Source organism: Mustela erminea, chromosome 1 (assembly GCF_009829155.1).
Source record: "Mustela erminea isolate mMusErm1 chromosome 1, mMusErm1.Pri, whole genome shotgun sequence".
In the NCBI taxonomy this organism is placed as follows: domain Eukaryota; kingdom Metazoa; phylum Chordata; class Mammalia; order Carnivora; family Mustelidae; genus Mustela; species Mustela erminea.
Window position 1 is genome coordinate 152,695,119 of NC_045614.1, and position 23,896 is coordinate 152,719,014.

The following is a 23,896-nucleotide window of genomic DNA, read 5'->3' on the forward strand; positions in this document are numbered from 1 at the left end:
CAGAGTTTCAGGTCCCCTGTGGACCATCACTGCCAGCGCCCAAGGCAGGAACTCCATGCCCTTAAAATATGTTTAAGAAAATTTCTGGATGGTTCAGTGGGAGGGTGGCAGCCTCCGTGTCAGTACAGAACGAGCCCTCCTGCTCAAGGAGATGGTCAAGGTGGGTAGTCACTTGCTGGCGATGCTCCATGTACCTGAAATCCAAGGAGTCTCTGGTTCAAGCTCTCAAAACTTTTTTTTGGTGGTGGGGGATGTTCCTTTGCACTTGCATTTTGCAAAGTGCAAACTAACTTGCAATTGCAAACTCTACAAAAACAGAGCTAAGAGCACTGTCACACAGAATCAGACATTAAGCTTGGGAAGGAATCTGAATTGCTATTAGTCCAAACTCCTTTCTAGTAAAGCAGGGACTAACACTATTCTAAGCTCCAAAACTTTGATTCAGCTTAGATTAAAGCCATAATTAAATATATGCCTCAAAGTCAATGGTATTCATCATACACAATGGTGAGAAGCTGAGAGCTTTTCCTCTTAGACCAGAATAAGACAAGGATGCCCACTTTCACTTTTATTCAATATAGTACTAGAAACCCTACCCACAGCAATTAGGTAAGATAATGAAATGAATGATATCCAAATGAGAATGCAAGAAGTAACACTGCCTCTATATTTGCAGTCTGCTTCTCCCTCGCTCTCTGTTGCTCCCCTTTGCTTGTTTGTTATAAGCTCTCTCTCTTTCTGTGTCAAATAGATACGTAAAATCTTAAAAAAAAAAAAAAAAAAAAAGGAAGGAAATCTTGAAAGTTTTCATCACAAGAAAAATACTGTAAGCGTGTAAGGAGATGGGTGTTAACCAAACTTGTGGTGATCATGTCACAATACAGACATATACCAAATCTTTACGTTGCACGCCTTAGTACAGTGCTCTATGTCAATTATATCTCAATAAAACTGGAAAGCAAAGAAAATGGGATATAACTTGATGTCGAGGAAACAAAAATGTGCAGTGTTAATAAAATAATTCAAAGTGGAAAAAAAGCCCATGTGGAAGCAGCATACCACAGAAGACTGAGTTTCCAGCAGCCTGGGTCCCCAAATCTCTATATGGAGCAGAGGTCCCACCTCATGAACCCCCACCTCAATACCACTGTCTTGGAGCCAAGTTGGACTGCTTTTACATAGGAAAAATAATCCATTGTGCCAAGCCATTGCAATTTAGGAATTTGTTACAGCAGCTTAACATAAATCCTAATGCTTCTCTGTATATACAGGCTTTTGATAAGTACTAAGCAAAATAATACATATAAAACACCCAAGTCATAATAGCTCAAAAAATGCTTAATTTCTTTTTGCTTTGGAGCAAGAGTTTTCTAGGAATATTCACATGCACAGATTGGGGCTAGCCCCATAAACTTATTACCAAGCGACATTTTCAGGAGAGTTCTGGTTATTTGCATCTTTAAATCACTCTGTCATTGGGAATATGGTACTTACCTTGAAACCTAACTTGAAGCTGAGAGAGGCAGAGACCTTGAAACAAAGATGTCACTTGGTAGATGGTAGGCCCTTTCAAGTCTTCCAGAGGGGGTCATGCTTACCTGTAAACCACTAGGCATTCTTAAAACAAAAACAAAAACAAAAATAAAAACAAAACAAAAAAACGAGGTCAGTGGTACTTAATGAGAAACGTGGGGGAAGAAGCTGTTCACACCCGTGCTTCTGAGAATGCCAAGCACTGAGGTGGCCACAGTCTTTGTTTACACATCAGTTTCCACAAACTTAAGCTAAATGAATGAATACTTATTCTGTATTGTCCTCATAAAATTGAGTTTCTAACTTGAGATTCTGAGTATGTCTACTAAAAAGAGCAAAGAGCTATCCTGTAATAGTCATCTTCCAAGGTTATCCACTGGCCACTATTCATTGGTGACTGTCGCACTATCAGTTGGGTGTTACGGGACGTGACAATGGTAGGAACGTTTGCTGCAGACGGTGGTTCCACTGACAGTGTTGTGGGCCCTGTTGGCTACAGAAGATCGGCTCTGCCCACCAACTCTGTGATAACTAACCCCAGACTGCCGAATCACTGACATTATTATAACGTGCTTAACCAGATTGAGACTGATGCTTCCTCTTCTGAAATTAGCAACACACCTGAAAGTCTTCTATAAGCAAAAGAAATCATTCTAACCGGTTACTTTAAAAACACGGTGCAAAATCTTGTTCTTCCCAGAGGTCTGTCGTCGTCTTTTCACTGAGGTATAATTTACATATAACATTATATTAGTTTCAGACACAAGATGGGATGATTTGGTATTTGTACATATTACAAAAGGATCACCACAATAAGTCTAGTTAACGTTCCTCACCATAGTTAACATTCACCATCACACATAGTTACAATTATTTTCTTATATGAGAACTTTTAAGACCCACTCTAAGCATCTTCATGACTTAATGATTTTATAACCGTAAGTTTGTACCTTTTGACCCCCTTCACCCTTTTTGCCCATCCCCACCTGGCAAACATTTATCTGTTTCTCCATATCTATGATCTCATTTTTTTTTTTTTATTTTAAGATTCCACATATAAGTGTGATCATAGTGTCTTCTATAATCTCCCTAGCAGGTGATGATCAAAACTTTGGGCCTTTAGCAGTTTCCTCTAATGCCCTTAGGAGGCTGACCAAACCCTGCCCATGGCCTCCAAGGCCCCAGTGTTAGTCCAGGTGTACCTCAGCCCCATACATAGCCCTCCAGTCATCTCAGCCATCTCTTAGCCCCACAAAAGTACCTTGCTCTGGGGGCCCTGGTGTCTGTGTCCACATATGTCCTCCAATGACCCAATTAGGAGGAAAGTCAGCTTGTCAAATGCTTGGAGTGCCAATCCATGAGGGGCTCCAACACCCCTCCCCGCAAGAAGGAGCCAGAGATAAAGAAAACTATACCTTTCTGGAGCTATTTGGGGTAGGGGAGGAAGGTGGGACCCCCAAGGGGCATGCTGGAGCTAGGATGCAAGCCATAAGACTATCTCTTCTGGAGGACTCTGGAGAGCTCAGGCACGCAGGTAAGTTTAAAGTTTAAAGGATGAAGGCCGTCTGGGTGACCCACTGGTTAAGTGTCTGACTCTTGGTCTCGGCTTGGTCATGATCTCAGGGTTGTGAGATCAAGCCCTGTGTCAGACTCCCTATTCAGCATGGAGTCTGCTTGAAGATTCGCTCTCTCTCCCCCTCCTCACACGTGTGTGTGTGTGTACTTTCTCTCTCTCTCTTTCAAATAAATAAATATATTTTTTAAGATTTTATTTATTTATTTATTTGACAGACAGAGATCACAAGCAGGCAGAGAAGCAGGCAGAGAGGGATGGGGGAAGCAGGCTTCCTGCTGAGCAGAGAGCCCGATGTGGGGCTCGATCCCAGGACCCTGGGATCATGACCTGAGCCAAAGGCGGAGGCTTTAACCCACTGAGCCACCCAGGCACCCCTAAATAAATACATCTTAAAAAAAAAAAAAGCCAAGTGTGAAAAGCTAGGGAGAGCCGAGCATGAGGGTGTAGTGGTTCTAGAGCATATCTACAAATCTTCTGTCCCATCTCCCATCAAGAGGGGGTTCTGGGTCCCCTGAGTAGGCCTCAGGACTACCTTAATAGAATGGGACAGAAATGATGCTGTGTGACCTCAGAGACCATGAGATTCTACCTGGCTCGGTCTTTCTTAGGTCTCTTGCTTTGGAAGTGATCACACAAGAAATCCCGCATGAGAGGCCACCCAGAGACAGGGATGCCCAAGCAGCTCTAACTGTCCGAGGCTTCCCAGCCCAGGCTTCAGACATGTGAATGAGGGAACATTTGGGTGATTCCAGACTGGCCAGTGCCTGAATAACTGTGTGGGACCCAAGTGATAAATAAGAGTAGGCCCTGTCCACCTCCAGATCACAAGGATAACAGTAAAATGATGGTGGTTTTAAGTCACCAAGTTCGGGAATGACTTGTTACACAGCAGTAGTGAAAGCTTGAGACTTTGTCAGTCTTGCTCCTAACTCTTCTGTTCTCAGTACCAAGAACAGTACTTGGCCCAGACCAGGTGATCAGTCAAGGTTTGCTGGATGACTGAATGAATGGACAGATGAATGCATGAATGAATAGGGGAGAGGCTCACCACACCCACCAGCAACTCATCCTTTCTGCCTTCCCCAGCAGGCACGTTGCCATCTCTCTTCTGTCCCAGGGGAAACAGAGGCAGAAGAAAAATTATTAAATTTCCTTACTACTTACAGCCCACTGACAAGTCCTTGAAACAGGCAGAGTGACATTCTTCTAGGGACTCAACTGCCTTGATGTTGACACTTTGCTAAGGGCAACAGGCAATCCTAACCCACCATCTTTCCTCTCCCCACACTGCCCCAGGATTCTGTAAGCCCACTTTAACATATAAAAATTCTTTCGGAATCTTCATCTCTATTCCCCAAGATACATGTTGGCAACCACGCCCCAAGTATATGACCTCCTAAGGTCCTGGAAACCTTGCCTCCAAAATCCTTTGAGATTGATGCTATCCCTAACCCCCTCCCAATTTGAAAGTATATAATGGGCCATTCCTCATGTGCCCAGTGCTGCTCTTTCTGCCACATGTCCTGTCCCTATGCTTTAATAAAATCACCTTTTTGCACCAAAGACGTCTCAAGAATTCTTTCTTGGCCATCAGCTTTGAACTCTAATGTTCTTTCCTACACCACCTCCACCTTTCCCACCTAGCTAACTCATGACTGGCCTTCCGATCCCAGCTCCAAGATCCTTTTCTCAGGGAGCTGCCCTTGAACTCCCGTCTAGTTCAGATCCTGTCTGACACTCTCAAGTCACCCCGTCCTCCTTCATGACACGTCTTAGGGCTATCCTTACATAATCAAATAATCATGCTGAAATTCTGGCTGTCTCCTGTGACTGACTGTAAGCAACGGGGTCTGTTCACAAGCCTGTCTCTAGTGCTGGACAAAGCCTGGCTCAGAGCTGGCTGACTAGGTATCAGAACATTTCTGAAGACTGGTAGCGTACAGCTCAGCTGTTTTTATTCACAAGACTTCTGACACCAAAAGTATAGTGTTTTTTCCTCAAGCCAACCAATTTTTCAACTCTGTGGACACCAGCTGGGTGTCCTACAATTCAATTCAATTCCAGCACTGACTACTCTGAGTTAGTATCAGACTACACGGGCATAAGGGCTCAGTCCCAAAGACTGCCCCTACTTGAGTTGTCAGTTACCAGCACCAGGTCCCCAAATTACCCACTTTTGTCAGACCTGGCTACAAAGACGGGGAGGGAGGTGTTCCTCGAAAAACGCGTACCCCTTTCTGCTTTGATAATTTGCTCCAACAGCTCACAAAACTGGAAAACACTTTACTTGCTGTTACTGTAGATTTATTATAAAGGCTAAAACTCAGGAACAGCCCAATGGAAGGAATGCATCGGGCAAGGGCATAGGGTTTCCATGCTCTCTCCAGGCATGCTGCCTTCCTAGCACCCTGACATGCTGCCAGTCTGAAAGCCCTCTGAACCTGAACCCCTGTTGTTCAGAGCCCCCCCCCCCCCCCCTTTTTTAAGGTTCCAGACTGAGTCACAAGTGACCCTTGGTGACTGATTTCAACCTCTGGCCTCTCTCCCCTCCCTGGAGGTCAGAGGGTGGGGCTGAACGTCCAATCCTCCAACCCGGCTCTGGCCTTTCAGGCAACCAGCAGCCATCCGGAAGCCACTTACCCCCACCCCACAGTATTACCATATGAAAGACGTTCTCAGCACTCTGGAGTTTGCCAGGGTGTTAGGAGCTGTGTACCAGGAACTGGGGAAAAACAACCGAATATTTACTTTTTATGACACTCTCCTGTTTTTAGGTGGTGCTTATTTTCACTCTTCTCATTAATATTGAGCTAGAATTGGCCTCTAACTGCTAGCCCACCCTCTACCAGGCTGTCCAAACCCACTCAAACCCTGGTCATTCTCACCACACACACTCCAGGAAACCAAGAAGTTGAACATTTTCTTCAGGTTTACTGGGTAGTCTGGGGAAGAGGTGGAACCTGAAGCCAACTCTCCAGACTCCCAGTTCCACGTGGTGTCCTTCACACCACACTGCCTCCTGGATATTCTCCCCGCTGTGGAAAACTCTGGGGGAATCATAACCTGTCCCTCCAAACAACGACAAACAAGCCCGTGCACTTTCCACAATGGAACACGTGAAGCAGGCGAAGCTTCTTCATATTTAACATACAGGCTTCAGGGTCTCTACAGAACAAGAGCCCACGCTGATTATTTACTTCCGCACCTCCTCAAACACCTAAGGGATGAGCTCCTCAGCAAACATCTAATTCGGATTTTAATTTGGTTCTTTTATTGGACAGACCTCTGCACAAGGTGTTGATCTGCTTTCCTTTCTCTTCCATTACTTGTCATTCCCCAGGTCAGTGGAGATTTAAGGACATAAATAAATGAAGATAAAGAATATTTCAGGTGGGCGCACCTGAGTGCCTCAGTTGGTTAAGCATCTGCTTTTGTCTCAGGTCATCATCCTGGAGTCCAGGGATCGAGTCTCTCGCATTCCCCCATATCGGGCTCCTTGCTCAGCGGGGAGTCCACTTCTTCTACCCCTCACCCCACTTGTGCTCTCTCTCAAATAAATAAGTAAAATGCTAAAAAAAAAAAATTCTCCAGGTGATCTGCAATAGTTCAGTAAGATAGAACTCCTGAAACTGAGCTTTTAAAGACAATGCAATGACCCAGAAAAGAAAATGTGAACATTTTAATGTGACTTAATGTGAAAAACTAAAAAAAGATACAGAGCCATGCATGCAATGACTCTAAAATTTTATTTAAATGTGTGTGTGTGTATACATATATATATATATATATATATATATTCTTGGAAAAGCTGGATGGAAAGAAATACAAATTTAAAAATGACATGGCATGTCTCACCATTTCGATTGGCAAAAAAAAAATTAATTAACTAATACTCTTTACCCCAGGAATTTGTATTCTGGGTCTCTAGTCTCAAAAAACGCTCGTTCATGGGTGCAAAGTGGCAAAAGGAATAAATATAAATGTCTGAAAACCGAAATGTTCGCCCATAGGGCAATGGTTGGAAAATTATAGTTTTTCATACAATGGAACATGATTCTGCCTTTAAAAAGGAAGAGGGGACACATGGCCAGGTCAGTCAGGAGAGCATGCGAATGTGAGTTTGAGCCCCATATTGGGTATAAAAGATTGTTTAAAATTAGAACGTTTAAAAAACAAACAAGGAAAAGAAAAAAGAAAGGAAGGGAGGAAGAAAGAGAAAGAGGTAGACAGGCTTAGCTGTGGATGTGGACAAATCTCCAGATTCTATGAGTTAAAAATGAATGAGACAGCGTGTGAGAGGCGGTGTCACAGATCCAGTACATATGTGCTATGTAGGTATCTCACGTAGGTAAGACATCTACACAGCTCAGCATATACAAGGAAATCTGAAGAGAATACGTAAACTCACAGAATAAAGCCTGGAAGGAGACAGCCTCTGTTGAGAGCCACATGGAGTCTCTCATGTCAAGCAGTTATGCAAGCAGTTCAGGAGATACCCTTGGGACTTACGTCAGCTGACACCCCAGAACCGATCACTGACAGAACCAGAGGGGGTTCTGCAGAGACCTAAAACTGACTAAAGCCCTTTAGAAAGGGGAGGATTTGGGCAGCAAACTGTCAGACTTCAAACACAACCCTTTGATGTCTGACCCTTAAAAAAGGCAACTGCTAAGAAGGCTCTGCGGATGGATCTCTAACCAGACCCCAGATCCTTCACTGCTCGGACATCAGAAGCAGCGAGTGCCAAGGGCTGAACCAGACCAGCCCTGGGCCTTATCTCAGCGGTGCGCCCTCAGACTGACGTCGTGGTTGGTTCCTCAACGTCCTGCACCCCTCTGTTAGCTTGTTCGCTGTGTGGCGTGCCTTCTGTCCTGCCTTGTGTGTGTAGGAAGACAAGTTTAATCACACGGGGACCCGCAACAGAGTCTGGAATTGTGAACCTGCGATTTGTGATTTAACCTTCCTTTATCACTGAATAAAGCGGACACTGTGAAAAAACACGACTCGTGTCTTCAAGACACCTTCACTGTGTGCTCATGACAGCCTCTAAATTAACAGTGGTCAGCTCAACTGCGGACTTTTCAAAATTTACTCATACATTTAATGCTTTGTTTTTACAATGTATTATGTACAAATAACAAAAACGATTAATAATGACAGCAGGAAATGTGATGTTGTTAAGTCAAAAAAGCAAGCTATAGGGGTGCCTAGGTGGCTCAGTGGGTTGAGCCTCTGCCTTCAACTCAGGTTATAATCTCGGGGTCCTGGGATCGAGCCCCCTGTTGGGGCTCTCTGCTCCGCAGGAAGCCTGCATCCCCCCCACCCCCCCACCCCCACGCCCCCTGCCTGCTTCTGTCTACTTGTGATCTCTCTTTCTCTGTCAAATAAATAAAATCCTTTTAAAAATAAATAAATAAAGCAAGCTACAGCAGCTTTTTACAGCTTTTTACAAATACAGCACCTACAGTTTGAGCTCAATTATGTTATAAACAATATATATTACAAAACTGGACCGCGTGGTTTGAAACAGGGCTGGAAGTGGGACTTTTTACTGTTACACTCTTTAGAATTTTGAACCTATTGCTATTTTTAGAAATCACTAAAAGAGACAATTTTTAAAGGAACGCCAGAAAGAGAAAAATAGACCCTTAATGTTATGAGTGGTTACGGCTGGGATTACAAGTACTCTTTTCTTTGAAACAAACTGTAAGGATGAAAGTATGGTTTACAATTCTTTAAGTAGGTGGTGAGATCCTGCAAGACTTCTCTCATTTATAGTTTTCTGTATTTTCCAAACTTTCTTAAACATTTGCTACTTTCAATATTAGAAAAAAAGGAAGCTGCAGAACTTACTTATTTTTTAGGGGCGCCTGGGTAGCTCAGCCTTCAGCTCGGGTCATGGTCTCAGGGTCCTGGGATTGAGCCCTGCATTGGGCTCTCTGCTTGGCGGCCAGCCTGCTCCACACCCCCACCCTCCCACCCCCACCATGTGCTGCTCTGCCTCCTCATGATCTCTCTCTCTCTGTCAAATAAATAAATAAAATCTTTGAATAAATAGTAATAACAAATTATTTTTTAAACAACATAGTTGATGGGGCGTCCGGGTGGCTCAGTCAGCTAAGTGTCTGCCTTCAGCTCAGGTCATGATCTCAGAGTCTTGGGATCTGGACACCCCCCTGGTTGGGCTCTCTGCTCAGCAGGGAGTCTGCTTCTCCTTCTGCCTCTGCCCCTCTCCCGCTTCGTGCTCTCCATCTTGCATGGCAGGCCCGCTCGCACGTTCTCTCTCAAATAAATAAAATCTTTAAAAACAAAAAACTAAAAAAACCAAAAACCCAACAGTGCAGTGAAGCAAGAAGTCACAAGACTTCTTGGGTATGCAATAAGTTATAAAGAGACTAGTGGTTTTGAAAGAGCACCTCCTTTCAAAACTAATGCAACACTAAACCTGATGTGTAAGAAGATAAAATCAGAGTTCATCAGGAGGGGTGGGGTGTCCCACTCAGCAGAAGCTTCATCTCAGGCCCAGAAACCAGGACTCTGGGAAGGTGATTAGGAAACACACTGTATAGACAGATGGAAGCTGCAGGAGCCCGGGAAGAGGGCAGGGTGCTAGCTGGTCATTGGGGGGCTTCAAGGAAGAGGCAGAAACTGCTAAAGCTACAAGGGCAGGATGGACGTCTGTTGGCATGCCTGATGTGAGCTGGCATTTCAGAGAGGATAAACCATGTACACAGTAATACCCGGGTGGAGCAGACTACACACCTCCACTGCTGACTGGTGACAGGTTTTATGCACTCACTCATCAGGGAAGAGGGTGGAGAGTGACTGGGTCCAGACTAGGCTCCTGTAGGAGGAAGGAGCCACAGAAGGTTCCTGAATACATGCATGACAGGATGAAGGCATCAACCCAAAAACATCACTCTTGAGCGGCTGACAGATACACTCCTGCATATTCATCCCAGCTTCGAGTTTATAGCAAGGGCCTGACAGCCAAGAAGGCAGACAACCTTGTGGGCCTTGGCATTTGGGGGCTCGCGGCTCATTGCCATACGAATGCTAGCTTTTACCAAGCTTCTGCTGTCATTTGGTCAGAATGTCAGCCAGACAGGCTGTGGGCCCTCCTCCAGGGTTATCCTGGAAGCCACCCACATTTCAGTGGCAAGGGGCTGGGACCCCAAAGTCACAGCTCATGGTGCCTTCTGGGGACTGAGATCCAGGCCTTTTCTTCCACCACTTACCAGCAGTGGCACCTGAGGCAGCTTACTTCATCTCTCTGAGCCAGTTTCCTCACCTGTGAATTCGGTGATTCGATCGTTCATTCAACAAACATTTCCTGAGAATCTGCTATACGCCAAGCACAGTTCTTGAAGCTTGGGATCAGCAGTGACCAAATCAGTCCAAAATTCTTCCCTCGTGGAGCTTATTTTCTTGTGGAATGTAAAATTACCTATTTCATGGGGGTTGTGGAAAGGATTAGGTACTCCATGGAAAGCATTTAGGGTATTAGGGATTCTGTATCTGATTCCAAAGTGTGTATGGGTTTTTGCCCCACACCACCCAGCAGTTCTCCGACAGCGACTGGCTGTCCCAGATCAACTCAATCCCACCTCACCTGGCTGGAGATAGCATCAAATTCCACAGGTTAAGGGCTCAGTCCCACAAAACTGACCCCCCGTCCCCCCAGCCCCCACCACTTCAGAGGCCAACTGAAAATCCAGCTTGTCACCTGTGCTTCTGACCAACTGGCAGACTGGAGGTTCCAACGACCCCCCCCCTTGGGTTTGATTAATTTGCTAGGGTGGCCTGCGGGACTCAGAGAAACATTTGACTCACTAGATCAGGAATCGCCAGATGGGAGAGGTGTGCATGGCAAGACATGCACGTGGGAAAGGTCACCTAGCTTTCATGTCCTCTCCCAGGGTGCCGGTTGGCCCTGGAAACTCTTGGAACCCATCCTTTTGTGTTTTCAGGGAGACTTAATTACATAGGCAGGACTGATTGAATCGTTGGCCACTGACAACTGATTTGACCTCCAATCCCCCTCGGGCCGGGAAGGTCTGGGGTGGGGACTAAGAGTTCCAACGGTTCTCCAGGCAACCAGCCCTACCCTTAGGTTACCTGGGGGCTTTCAAAAACATCACCTCGTTCGCATAACAAAAGACACCTTCGGTCCAATTTTAGGAAATTCTAAAGGTTTCAGGGGCTCTGTGTCAGAAACAGGGATGAACACGTCTCTATTTCTTATTACAAATCACATCACAGGTTGTAAGGATCCTCCTTTTTCCATTTTGTTATTATGCACATTCCCTACAGCCCTTAGCAAGAAGGCACGCAGTAAACACCAGGTACTGATCTGAGTTTCCTTCTATGGACTGACATTTCCTTTCCCGGAGACAAGGAGACAAAGTGCCATCCATTCAGCCCTGGGTCCATTCAGCCCTGGACTTTGAGGAGCATGAAGGTTCCTCTCTGCATCTCACCCCCAGCACTGTCAATTCCACCTAACAAAGAGGCTGGGTATGGAGAGAGAAGGAAACCACCCTGGGACCATTCGTCTCCATGAAGGCCGCTGACAGCTCTGCTAAACCCTGGCACAGCCCTCATCTCCTCAGGGAGCTGAGCACACCCGCTGACCGTGAGAGTGGGGCCCCTCCCCAGGCAGTGCTCACATCTTCCTTGCCTGCACGGAAACCCCTCGTGGACTGCATGGCAGCACAGTCAGGGGCCCACAGAGATGACCTGGCCCCTCCCAACAGGCCAGCCCACAGTAAGGCCAAACCTCACTTGGTGGGTTTCAGTCTGCCCTCGGGGTTGGAAACAGGCACAACCAGGCCAGATTCTGAGCCAGGTGGCCAGAAGTGTTGGACTGAGTTGAAAGGAGAGGACAAAAATTGTAAACCAACTTTTAGAACCTCATCCTCGGAGCTCTAAGAAAGGGCTTCATCAAAGACCTAGCTGGCACATATCTTGATATGTAATGACAATTTCAACTTTCCCCACCAACTACATGCTGGTGATCTGCGCCAGTCTCTATAGCCTGAGTAATTCCCGGGCAAAGGACCAGACAGGAATTGGAAACAGAGGGACGAAGCAGAAGAGGGGATGGTACAAGTAATGGGCCCATATCTTACTCAACCTCCAACAGCAAACCCGGCAGGGCAGAGGCTGGGACGGCCTGGGCGGCCAGGCCCTCCTCAGATTCCTACCCACCTTCCCCAGAGCCTCATTCCTTCCTACCGCCCAGATCCCAAGCTCCCCTGGGGGTAGGACCTTATCTCTTTTGTTCACTACTGTATTAAGTAAGCAAATGATCACACTGCCCTACCCCAAGTGTGACACACTGAACCTCCTCACCTCACTGAAGCCCCACATGCCCCCTCTCATAACTCAGTGTCTGTGCCCATTTCATTCTCTCTGCCCAGGTACCTTCTTGACCTGCTTAATTCCTGCTCATCCTTTTTGTTTTGCTTTTTAAAAAATTTTATTTATCTGAGAGAGGGAGACGGAGAGCAGAATCAGGGGAGAAGCAGGCTCCCTGCTAAGCAGGGAGCCCGATGCAGGACTTGATCCCAGGACGCTGGGACCATGACCTGAGTCGAAGGTAGACACCTAACCACCTGAGTCCCCCAGGCGTCCCATCTCCTGCGCATCCTTAAAGTCAGCTCAAAAGCCAGCTCCTCCAGGAAGCTCTCCCTGACCCCAATGCTAGGTGAGGCCCCCCCACTGTATTGGTCAACCAGAGCCTTCTCATAGTATTCACTGACACATAGGCTCCTGTCAACTTCCCTGCCTATCTAACTCCAAGGCTAGGTGGACACAGAGCTGAGTAAACAGCAGGTGCTCAGCAGGCAGTAAGTTTGTGTGGGAAGAAAGGAAGGGAGGGAGGAAAGAAGGGAATCAAGAAAGATGCTGTGGAAGGAGAGGCACCTGTCACAGAAACCTACAACAAACCAAACAAGAACGCTAAAACCCATTAGATTAACAGATCATTCATTAATGTTGATGGTGATAAAAAGAGAAGGAAGTGGTTGGGAAAATACATCTCAGATCACTGGAGTGGGAAGCAGAGGTCTCTCTCTCCGCATCCTCTTCTCCCTTTCGGAAGTGGGCTCTTGTGGGGGCTGAAGAGGAAGAAAAACTTTGGAAGGCCAGGTGAGTGGGGGCATTTGAAAGGCTCATAGGCCAGGAGCTCTCAGAGGCTCAGAGCTCCTCTGGCCTAGGGGTGTTGAGGGCCATTTCTTCTGGGGGTAATCTTCAACTGCTGAGGGGGGATCAATTATGGCTCATTCCTATAAAGCTGCTAAGAACATGCCCTGGGTCAAGAAAGAGGGATAATGAGGACCTGCTACTGCCCTGCTGGCCCAGTTCCCAAAGGTAGGAACAGAAGCAGGGATTTAAGACAGATGATCCAGAAAGAAAAGACTATTTTTGGCTGGAGCCTTCTTAGCACAGTATTTCCTTGTAAGACAGACACCCCCAGTTGTCCCACAATATTCATTCCTTCTTCCTTCCTAGGAGAGCTCTGATTTTGGAGAGGGGTGGGGAGGGGGACAGTGTGGCAGAGATTGCCAGCTAATTGTGAAACCTAACGCCTCTCCCTGGACTAAGTTCCCCAGCCTCTCTTGCAGGAGGTGTGACCATGTGTCTAAGCATACGCCACCCCGCCACCCCCATGGAAAATCAGTGGAATTAATTCATCACCTCCAAGCCTGGCCCATAAAATTCTCCCCCACACCATCTTCCATCCTCCTTTCTCTTGATTAATGTAAGCAAGCATGGCCATCTTAAGATCCTGGGTCCCTTCGTCACCTCTTGGAGAATTAGGAACAGCCCTTTTGGATTTTGTGTGAGCGAAAAGTAAATGTCTGCCCTGTTTTGGTCATTAATCCTATCTGGGTTGTTTGTTTAGCAGTGAGCCCACATAACTCTTCTTATCAGGATTATGCCCAGCCAGATACTCACATGGCCCTTTAAATTGGGAGTGGTCTGCTAGGCGTTTTGGGGAAAACGTCTGCTTTCCTGGGGCGCCTGGGTAACTCAGTCGGCTAAGCGTCTGCCTTCGGCTCAGGTCATGATCCCAGGGTCCTGGGATCGAGCCTCACATCAGGGTCTCTACTTGTGGGAAGCCTGCTTCTCTCTCTCCTCCCAGCTCTGCTCTCTCTCTCAGATAAATGAAAAAATCTTAAAAAAAATAAAATAAAAAAGAAAAGAAAATGTCTGCTTTCCTGATAAAAGGTACCCATGCTGCTGGCGCCTCCTTCCTGCTGCAGTCATCTTGCCACCATAAAGGAAAGGCCAAGAAAAGAACAGAAGTATGGGTCCAGACAGACAACAGCTGTTGAAACTAATGCTAGCAACCACCTACCTTCAGACATCTTGTTACAGGAGAAAAAGAAATCATTATTTGCTTAAGCCACTGAAGTAGGGCTTTCTGTTACTTGTAGTCAAAAGCCCAACTGACTGCTTTGCAACCAACCAGGCATTCATTTGCCCAGTCTTTACCTATGCATATTTCTTGCCAGTCCTTGTGCTAAGTGGTGAAGAGTCAGAGACAAGCTGGATGAGGCCACTGGGCCTCCAGGAGCCGCTAGGCAAGCCAGGGAGATAGGCCCATGAACAGACAATCCGCATGCAGCAGGCACAGATGCTATCATGGCACACAGTGCCCCAGGGGAGTGTGAGCATGGGGGCAAGGAGTTCCCAACTCCCTTTCTGGCCTTCAGCACACAGAGGAAACACTCCTCAAGCTCAAAGGGAAGTAAAAAGAATGAGCTAGGCTCAGCCAAGCCAACGGCAATTACTTACTGTATGTTGAGTGGTTAAACACCATCAATTAATGCAGCTGTTCCAAGATAATCAGCACTCATTAAAGCAAGATGCACAAGAGGAGAAAATAAAAAATCATATGCCACTAACTTAGAGAAGCTGTAAATGAGATGAACCAAGAACGAGGCAGCCTTGCCAACATCTTCCTGCTTGCTGGTGTTAGTCATCTCCGGAAATACACCTTCTTTCTCAAAAAAGACACAGTAATTTTTCACCTTGAAGACAGAGCCAAAACAAAATCAACTGTCCGTGCCATGACCTTCGACCAGAAATGTCCAAGCTTTGATTTCCAGGTCTGCATTTCCATTAGGAACTGCGATGGAGACAGACAAATTGGCGACGAGATGACTTGATCTGGGAAATCAAGAGGCACCCATGATCTGAAAACTTAGAGCACTCTGTTTAACTTTGTTCTACCTACATACAAATAAATGGTTTTTTAAAAAAGGAATGATATTATTTGCCATGTCTTTATCTTCCAAGCATGGGGCAAGTATTAAAAAAAAAAAAAATACAACAGAACCTTATTTGCTTCAAATTCCAGTAGTTTAAAAATGAATAAAAATAAGCAGGCTCTTCATTAAGAGAGCTATCACGTTTCCAGTCTGCCTGCCAACTTATTAACAGAAGTGCTCCAGCCTAGAGCCAAGGGCATACCAATCACACTTAAACAGGGCAGAGAGGCGCTCGTGTCCCTAAGGCGGCAGCAATCCCAGGCTCTCTCATCCACGGCCCATGGCTAGAGTCCCTCGCTAGGCCTTGATGGCAGGGGCTGGACGGCAGGCCTCCAGTGGGAGTTTCTTTTTAAGGCACACAGAGCAAGGGAGGACCTCCCTTCTCCAGGGCCAGTTATTAAACCCAAGCCTATCAACACAGTTTCCCAGAGATCTTCCATATGCAGATAGTTCTGGCTAGGGGAGACACAGGAAGCACAGGAGTCTGGTCTTCTGCCTCTGGCAAGTCCCCTACTCAACCTTGGGAGCAGCTGTGCCAGTCCTCACTGAGAACTGGGTCCCTTATGGTATTATAGGCTCCCAGGGCTGCTGAAAGACCAGTCCAAAGCAGTGGCCAGGGCAGTGCCCTGTCCACTGGGTCTAGGAACACTGCTGGCAAAGCAGGTGTGCAAATACTGAGTTTATGGTCTCTTATCACACTTCCCACTAACAACTCGAGGCCAAGCGTTACGGTGAAAACATTAACAACCAGCGGGTGTCAGACACAGACCGATCTTTCGAGTCCCTACCCGAAACAGCTGGCAAGGCCAAGTCACACCAGTGTGTATCTGCTAAAGGTCATCAGCTCCTCCTCCTGCTGTGGTCAACCCTTTACAGGCCCACCCTAGGCTCTCATGACCGATAGGTGGCCAAGAGCCAGGTGAATACCTGGGAAACATCTCAACTACCCTTCATGTCCTTTGCTGTGAACTTAAGCATGGTGTCCTCTGTTCCAGAGGGACAGAGACTACGTGTGTCTTATCCATTCTCCTATCCATCAACTCAGTGCAGCTGGTTGGAACCAAAACCCTATTTTAAAGGAATGAATGAATAGTAGTAATAGCTAACTTTTTTTTTTAAGATTTTATTTGTTTATTTGACAGACAGAGATCACAAATAGGCAGAGAGGCAGGCAGAGAGAGAGGAGGAAGCAGGCCTCCAGCTGAGCAGAGAGCCTGAAGCGGTGCTCGATCCCAGGACCTGGGATCATGACATGAGCCGAAGGCAGAGGCTTTAACCCACTGAGCCACTCAGGCGCCCCAATAGCTAACATTTTTAAAGCACACCATGTGCTAGGGCACCGTTCGAAGTCTTCATCATGGTATTTCACTTTAGCCTTACAATAACAGCATCTCAGTTTTCTTCATCATCATCATTATCATCATCATCTCAATTTTACAGATGAAGAAAATGAGGCACAGAGAGGTGAAGTAACTAGCCCAAGTGTACAGGACCAGTAATGGCAGATCCAGGATTCAAAGCCAGCCTGGCTTCAGAGCCTACACTCTTCACTACTGTACTCTGCTGAATATACAAACTCAGGTACTCTAGTATTAGAAAGTCATCGGCAGAGAACCTCTGAAACTCACAAACCCTGAGAAATCCTTCCAGATGGTTTCTGGTGGTGCTAATCATAGTTTTTGTGACCTGCAGAACATTTTAAAGAAGGCCTACTTTTACCTCTAAGCAAGAGACTACCTATAATTTTCAAATAACTACATAGCCACATTTGGTTATCAAGCAGCTGTAGCAGGAATATCGAGATTTACACAGTATTTCCCTGCTCAAGAGTTCTGAGTTCTAGAAGCCTTTGAAACCCCCCAGTGTTCCCCTGTTCCCACGATCCCAAACATGCTGGAAGGACTGAACAAGATCATGGACTCAGTTGCCCATTTATATGGTAAGGTACTGCACAAGCCTAATGTATAATCATATTAATATATTTCAACAAAATGAAAGATTAAAATTTCTATACTCGTTAGTTACTACTCACCAAAATTCTTTTTTTATTTTATTTATTTATTTGACAGACAGAGATCACAAGTAGGCAGGGAGGCAGGCAGAGAGAGGGGGAAGCAGGCTCCCTGCCAAGCAGAGAGCCCGATGTGGGGCTCATTCCCAGGACCCTGGGATCATGACCTGAGCGGAAGGCAGAGACTTTAACCCACTGAGCCACCCAGGCACCCAATACTCACCAACGTTCTATACTTGCCTACATACTTCTATGGATGTTCCTATTTATATCTCTGCACATTTCAGTAACAATGTTCAAAACCCAATTTATTTTTTCGTGAGACTACGTCCCTGCATTATTATTTTTGAGCCTCCAGACATTTCTACGATAATAATGTTCTTCCACCTTAATCCACCTGCTTCTTCCACTTGAGAAGCATAGGAGTTAACAAGGCAGTAAATGTTCTGTTCTAACTTCAGATTCTTCTGTATTAGTTGACAAAATTAGCAAAGAAGAACTTCATTTTATAATTTAGAAGCTCAAAATGATACGGCATATCTCTGAAGGCCTAATGTTGGGTATTGCATCCAAGAATGAGGTAGGTCTAGGAAAGTAAGTTGTGGTTTTGTTATTTGGGAAGACACATGTCTCCTTCTAATTGAGGGGTAGGGCAGATAGTATTCAAACTATTTGTAAATTCGGTATAAATTATGACTCTAACCACAAATGAGCAGAGAGGAAGAGGCAGGCAGGGGAGAGTATCAAGCCAGGTGCAATAATTTTCATCTTAGTTTGTTTTTTAAAGGTCTGGTTTCAATGCTGTGGATTACAGCTCTCTCTAAGGAAGTCAGTTATACACAGAGGCACAATGTGGTAAGCGCATGACAATCCCATAATATGGAAACACGAATGTATGTGTACGTTGGGGAAGTGACTGGGCAAATAGAAAACAGAATTTTCAAGTTCCTACAGATGTTTGAGTTCCCCAAATTCACTCCCACCCCACGGGACCAGCACAGAGGCAGCTTCACTGTTGTGTGTGGTGTGTGGAAGGATAAGACTGGGGACTAGGGACTGGACAGAGGAGGGAGGGGGAGAGGAAGGGAGGGAGGCTACATAGATGACACTCCCCCCCCCCAAAAAGCCCACAGTCAAGGCTGCCTCCTGGGTGCAGGAGCTATTCCACGAGGCCCCTCTAAGTCCATTTTTCAATCACTTTATCTTTTTAATCATTTATCTTCTTCCATACACCTAGGACTATTCCTTCCTTTGTTACTGATGCAGCGGTTCCTTTCCAAAAAACAGGGGTTTGTCCAACCAAGGCCCAAGAACATTCAGAGCAGCCTATTGGTTCTGGGGGTGGAGGCTAGCAGGCCAGAAGTTGAACCCTGACCCTCCTGCCTTTCGAACTCAGGGCAGACTCTGCGATTCATCTCCTGGTTCCCAGGTGCCTCCTCGTGGCTGACCTGCAGGATCTGCAAGGTGAAGGGGCTTCAGCAGGCCCTAATCCATCTGCCAGGCTGCCCAGCAGGTTCAAGAAGTGTCCCTGGAAGACTGCTTCTGTCAAAAGGCCCACCATCCTACCAGAAGGTAGCTATTGCCTCTTCTTCACCCCCTAAGTGTGGATGCAGAGACTCTGCTAGCTGCTTATCCTTCTCCACTCCCCAGTGCTCTCCCCTCAGCATCTCAGGTGTGAGGTGACTCCCCAGGGCCAGATCCCAGACCAACATCACTCAAGCCATTTCCAAAGGAGCACAACCCTCCCTCAAAAACTTATAAAAGTTCCAGACTCTATCACTTTGCTAAACCCAGCTCTCAGCTGTTCTTCTGGGCCTTCTAGAAACCAGAACAGTGAGCCCAGCAAACTATATTTCAGGTTACTGTTGGGGCTAGACTTCCTGTCTCAGTGACTCTGCTCCTAATGGTAACCCCTGTACCAGAATGTGGGCACATGTCCTTATCCACCAATCAGAAGCCTTGATGCAGGGCAAACCCTGGGGCTGAAGTCTACCCCTTCTGTTTTTCCAGGACCCTGGATAGTCTCCCCTCCTTTTCCCTCCCCACCTTGAGATAGCAGGCACTACCACCGCTCCCAGTCTCTCCTTCTCTGTCTCATTCACAGACTGCAGGCATTAATTAAACCTCTTCGAGAAAACAGATTTTCACCAGCTGCAGGAATTCTGGGTAAGAGCCAGATCCAGAGACAGAGACAGTCTGTGTAAGAAAGATAAGACCATGACAACCCTGAACCTGTGGGCAGTGCAGGGAATTCCCACATCCAGGTAACATTCTGAATGCCAGCCCTTCCCAGATTCCTGGAAAAAGACAGCCCAGGGGTCGGCTCCCTCAGCCTCTGCCTGTATTCTCCAGCGCTAGCCTTTGACAGGGGCAGAAAAGCCGGCCTTTGCTCGGTCTATCAGGGGGTCATAGCCACCTCCAACAGACAACCATCCTCATAAAACAGCAGCTTCCCTCCCCCACTGCAGAGCTGCAAACCATACTGCCAGAAATGTGTAAGAAGCCGCACTGCCCGCTCTCCGTGGGGAAGTTATTTGGCGCGGCCAGCAACCACCAGACTGAAGATGGTGGCATCTAAAGCAGCCAGTAAGGGCTCCGCCAATGGCACTCCATCTACCTGAGTGCCTCTTCCCATAACAGAAAGGGATGAGGGATTCCTGGGGGTGGGGGGGGGGGCTGCAGCCACAGCTCAGGGCCCTATAGGTTAAGCCACGCAGGACTCATTCCCTCAGCCAAAAGCCTTACCTCCCCGGAGTGCCCGTCACTTCATCACCCCAATTCTATGGTAAGGACAACCAATTTCCTTCATGGAAATTCTGGAGTCCTCACGGAGGTCAGAGACACAGCTATCAGAGCCTGACCCATAAACTGAGCGCTCTGCTCCAAATAAACATGAAAATAGTTTCTCTTAAAAAAAAAAAAAAAATTGCCTCCAGTGACATGTACTTTTAAAAAATTGATGAATTTAAGGATAATATTTTGAAAACTGCAGCACAATGGAAAACATAAGTTATGGACTCAGACTGGATTGAATAGGGGGATCCATTTCTTTCCTGGATAAACACTGAGGACCTCTCACTTAGAGGGTGCCAGGCTGGGTGCTGACAGAGATGCATCCACCCTGAAGGCCCTCAAGGCTGGCAGGGCATCTGACAGCCAACAACTCACCATCCAGCTGTATGGTGAGGACTGAGCAGACACTTGCAGAATTCGGTGGGTACTCAGAGGGAGCCCACTGAGCCCCTGTGTGACCTTGGGCTAATTACTTATTAATTCATTCTTCAATGCTGAAAGAATATTGAACTAATTACCATTCGGGCCAATCAATAGGGAAAAAAAAATTACTGATCCCACAGTTACACAAAAGTTCAGAGGGTTGTGCTTCAAAGGCCAAGCTGCCCATCCTGTCCCCAGCGCCCCAAAGCATCCTCTCCAAACAGGAGCGAGGATGGGTTGGCTAGCAGCTAATCCCTCAAAGAGAAGTCTCCCCTACATGTCCTTTTCCTGAAATAGACAATTAATTAATTTAAGCCAAGACTTAATGAAAGCCAGGAGAAGGGACGGGGCAGATCCAGGCACTGGCTTCTAGGCTGTAACGGATACATCTCCACCTCTCTCGAGGGAACATGAGGCTTTTCAAACCATCTGCTTTCAACTCTCTTCCCACAGATGTCCAGACTGAGTACCAGCACCTCTAAGGAGAAGGAGTTGCTGCCAAGCCCCGTTGGCAGTCACGTCACGTTTGTAAGGCTGAGCTGGGCACGGTCTGCTTTACTCTTGGGTTCAGCCAAGGGCCCTCCGCAAATACCAACAAATGTCCCCAAGTTGTGAAGCCCTCTTGGGGGCCCCGGGGCCATCCACCCGACGCTTCCCCCATTCGCGCGGATCTAACTCCACATCTTTCCTGATTTTTACTTTTTGAAAGCCTACGAAGCATACTAGCCTTCCCAGGAAGGCACTAGCCACCCAGGCGGTGAGAGCCTCGCTGAGCGCCCAGCGGAGCGGGAAAATATGGCTCCACATCTTCGGCCCCGCTAATCCACAGGTACAACTTGAAACCAGGCTGCTGCCACAAAGAAAGCCACCAGCTCTAAGCCAATTCCATTGCTACGTGTGACAAAGCTGGCTTCTTCAGAACGTCGCGAAAGACTAGCAAAAGCAAAGCCGTGGGGTCTGAGTCACGCAGTCCCAACCCGAACACCCAGGCATGACCGCCCGCGCACGCACTGGCCCCTGGGCTGGGTGTTCGCACCCCCGCAGGCGCGCGGCGCAGGCAGCTGCAGGGGAAACCAGTCCCACCCCCAAGAAAGGCCGCGAAGTTGCCGCCGCCTTCTCACCTGGAGACCCGCAGGTTCAGAAGTGCCGCGGGGTCCCAGATCTTGGGAGCCCGAGTTCGGGGTGGAATTAGGCGCAGGGGTGCGGGCGCCCGGCGGGAGCGGGTGGCAGGGGCGGGGACGCGGTGGAGGGCGGCGCAGGAGAGGCGCGGGGCTGGAGGAGGAGAAGCTCGAGGCAGCGGGGTTGGGGGAGGCGCCCGCCGGGAGGTAGGGGCGCAAGAGAGGGCGCCGGAATCGTCTGCAGAGTTGGAGGGTGCTGAGGCTTGGGGACAGGGGGCGGCAGAGCGGAGGGCTGGGTGGCTAGGGAAGAAAGCGCAAGTCGGGAGGTTTTGGGGTTTGGGGAGGGAGCTAGAACGGAGGGAGGGAACTCAGTCGCGGGCTTCAAACCCGGGGTTCGGAAGCCCGCCCCAGCACACCTCTCCCACCGGAGACTCTGCCCCATCGTCCCGGCCTCGGAGCGTCCCCAGGATCCCCTCGGGCTTTCAATCCCGGACCCCAGGACGCCTGTCCGCCTCGCGCCTCCACGCCGCTCGGCCGCAACGGCAACCAGCCCGGTCCCGGCCCGCTCCCACTCACCGTGCATAGTCCCGGCCCGGCTCCGGCCCCGGCTCCGCCGCTGCGCGCCGGGTCCAGCGCTGGTCGCCTGCTCAGCCGGGGGCGGAGGGAAAGCGAGGGGGGCGAGGGGAGGCGAGGGCTGCGCGCACCCACCGCCTGGCCGCTCCGCATGCCGCAGCGCCCCCTGCTGGCCCCGCCCCGCGCCGGGCTCGGCCCGCCCCGCGCCCGGCCCCCTCGAGCTCCGCCCCGGAGGCGGCGGTGCGGGGCGGTCCGCCCCAGGAGAAGGGCGCGGAAGGGTTTGCGGTGAGGGCGGTGGCCGGAGGAGGCCAAACAGTCCCCAGAGGCGGGACAGCCAGCAGAGTTCCCAGCGTGCGTAAGCCACGGCCACCGGCATCCTGAGGGTACCGGGACCGCGGCCACAGGAGCTCAGGGTTGCCGCGCGCCTCACAAAGCCGGACTTGGGATCAGGGACTACGCAGATGCACGTCCCGGCCGGGGTACACGAGTCCTGCCAGGACCCCGGGTCCCACTGAGGGTGCCTTTGGGCGGTGTTCCCGGCCAGGCGCCGCCCAGATCCCCGTGCTGGGATGGGCAAGCGTGTTTGAGGTCCTCCACCGCGGGCGAATGCTGACACGTGGCCCCAAATTGTCACTATTCTTGCCACGGTGCCCCCGCCCCGGTTCAGCCTTCCTCACGTTTCTCTTCCGGCACCGACCACATCCGGCTCTGTGCGCGGACCGTAGACCAGCGGCTGCTGGGTGTGGTGATGGCCCGCAGGCGCCCTGGGCAGGTCGCGGGCCCCCAGGCCTCATCGTCAGCCCTGTCCCTTCCCGGGACTTCTGAGGAGCCGGCCCCTGAGGAGTCAGCCAGCACTTGAAGTGGATTTGTGTTGTGCTGTTAGACAGCCGCGTGCTGTGCGGTTGAACCTGATTTGACACTGCATTTGTGGGTCATTTCTTTCCCATGGTGGGCTCCAGCTGGGGGAATTCCTACATGATTTCTCTGTGGGAGATGATCTCACCAACTACGACTGTCGGGCTTCTGGTGTCAGTGACCCCTATGTGCCCTAGCATACTGGCCTTGGACAAAATAGACACTGTGTTTAGCTATGACTTACCTTCGAGAAGCATGTTCTGGAGAAAACCATCACTTGGCCTCGTCTTTCACTCGTGTATTAATGGCTGCTACATTATACTACACCCAGATATTTTACCCATGTTTCTGCCGGCTCTCTAGTTTTCTGCTTAGAACTTCCTCCACCAAAGTTGTCTGCTCCCAGTTCCCAACCCCATCTACCCATGTGGTCTCATCATTCCCCCGGCCAATTCGGATGCCTTCTTCCCCTGAAGGCTCAAGGTGCCTCAAACCTTGGTAGCCTGCCCTTCTCACCGCATTTCTGTGATGTGATGCCCTGCCCTGCCCTCCTGAGCTCCTTCCTGCCCTGACACAAAACCCCTTCCAGTCATGAAGCCGGATGGTGCGTCTCTCACAACAAAATATTTTCACTGTGCCTGTAGCATCGCCCCTCTCACCTGGTTCTCAGTGTATCCATCCCACCCAGCCCACCTCCTTCTGTCTTTTCACTGATTCCTGGCTCCACCCCTCC

The 23,896-nt window shown here is 48.6% G+C and overlaps 1 protein-coding gene and 1 long non-coding RNA gene across 6 annotated transcripts in view; one reads left to right on the forward strand and one right to left on the reverse strand.

Annotated features, from left to right (window-relative positions):
- PXYLP1 (2-phosphoxylose phosphatase 1) overlaps window positions 1-22,477 on the reverse strand; it is a 68,865-nt gene extending 46,388 nt beyond the window's left edge. For 4 of the 5 annotated variants that reach the window (XM_032347304.1, XM_032347263.1, XM_032347294.1 and 1 more), the window contains exons 1-2: window positions 22,312-22,477; window positions 1,495-1,617 (exon numbers count right to left, since the gene is read on the reverse strand). The gene's annotated coding sequence lies outside the window, so the exon portion shown is untranslated. Of the gene's footprint in view, window positions 1-1,494; window positions 1,618-21,738; window positions 21,857-22,311 lie in introns of those variants that run through there. The other variant, XM_032347273.1, reaches the window with a different exon arrangement.
- LOC116593287 lies at window positions 17,276-18,836 on the forward strand. Its single transcript, XR_004286853.1, has 3 exons — window positions 17,276-17,329; window positions 18,189-18,256; window positions 18,798-18,836. It is a non-coding gene; the product is annotated as an uncharacterized LOC116593287 (long non-coding RNA).
- Window positions 22,478-23,896: the final 1,419 nt, after the last annotated feature.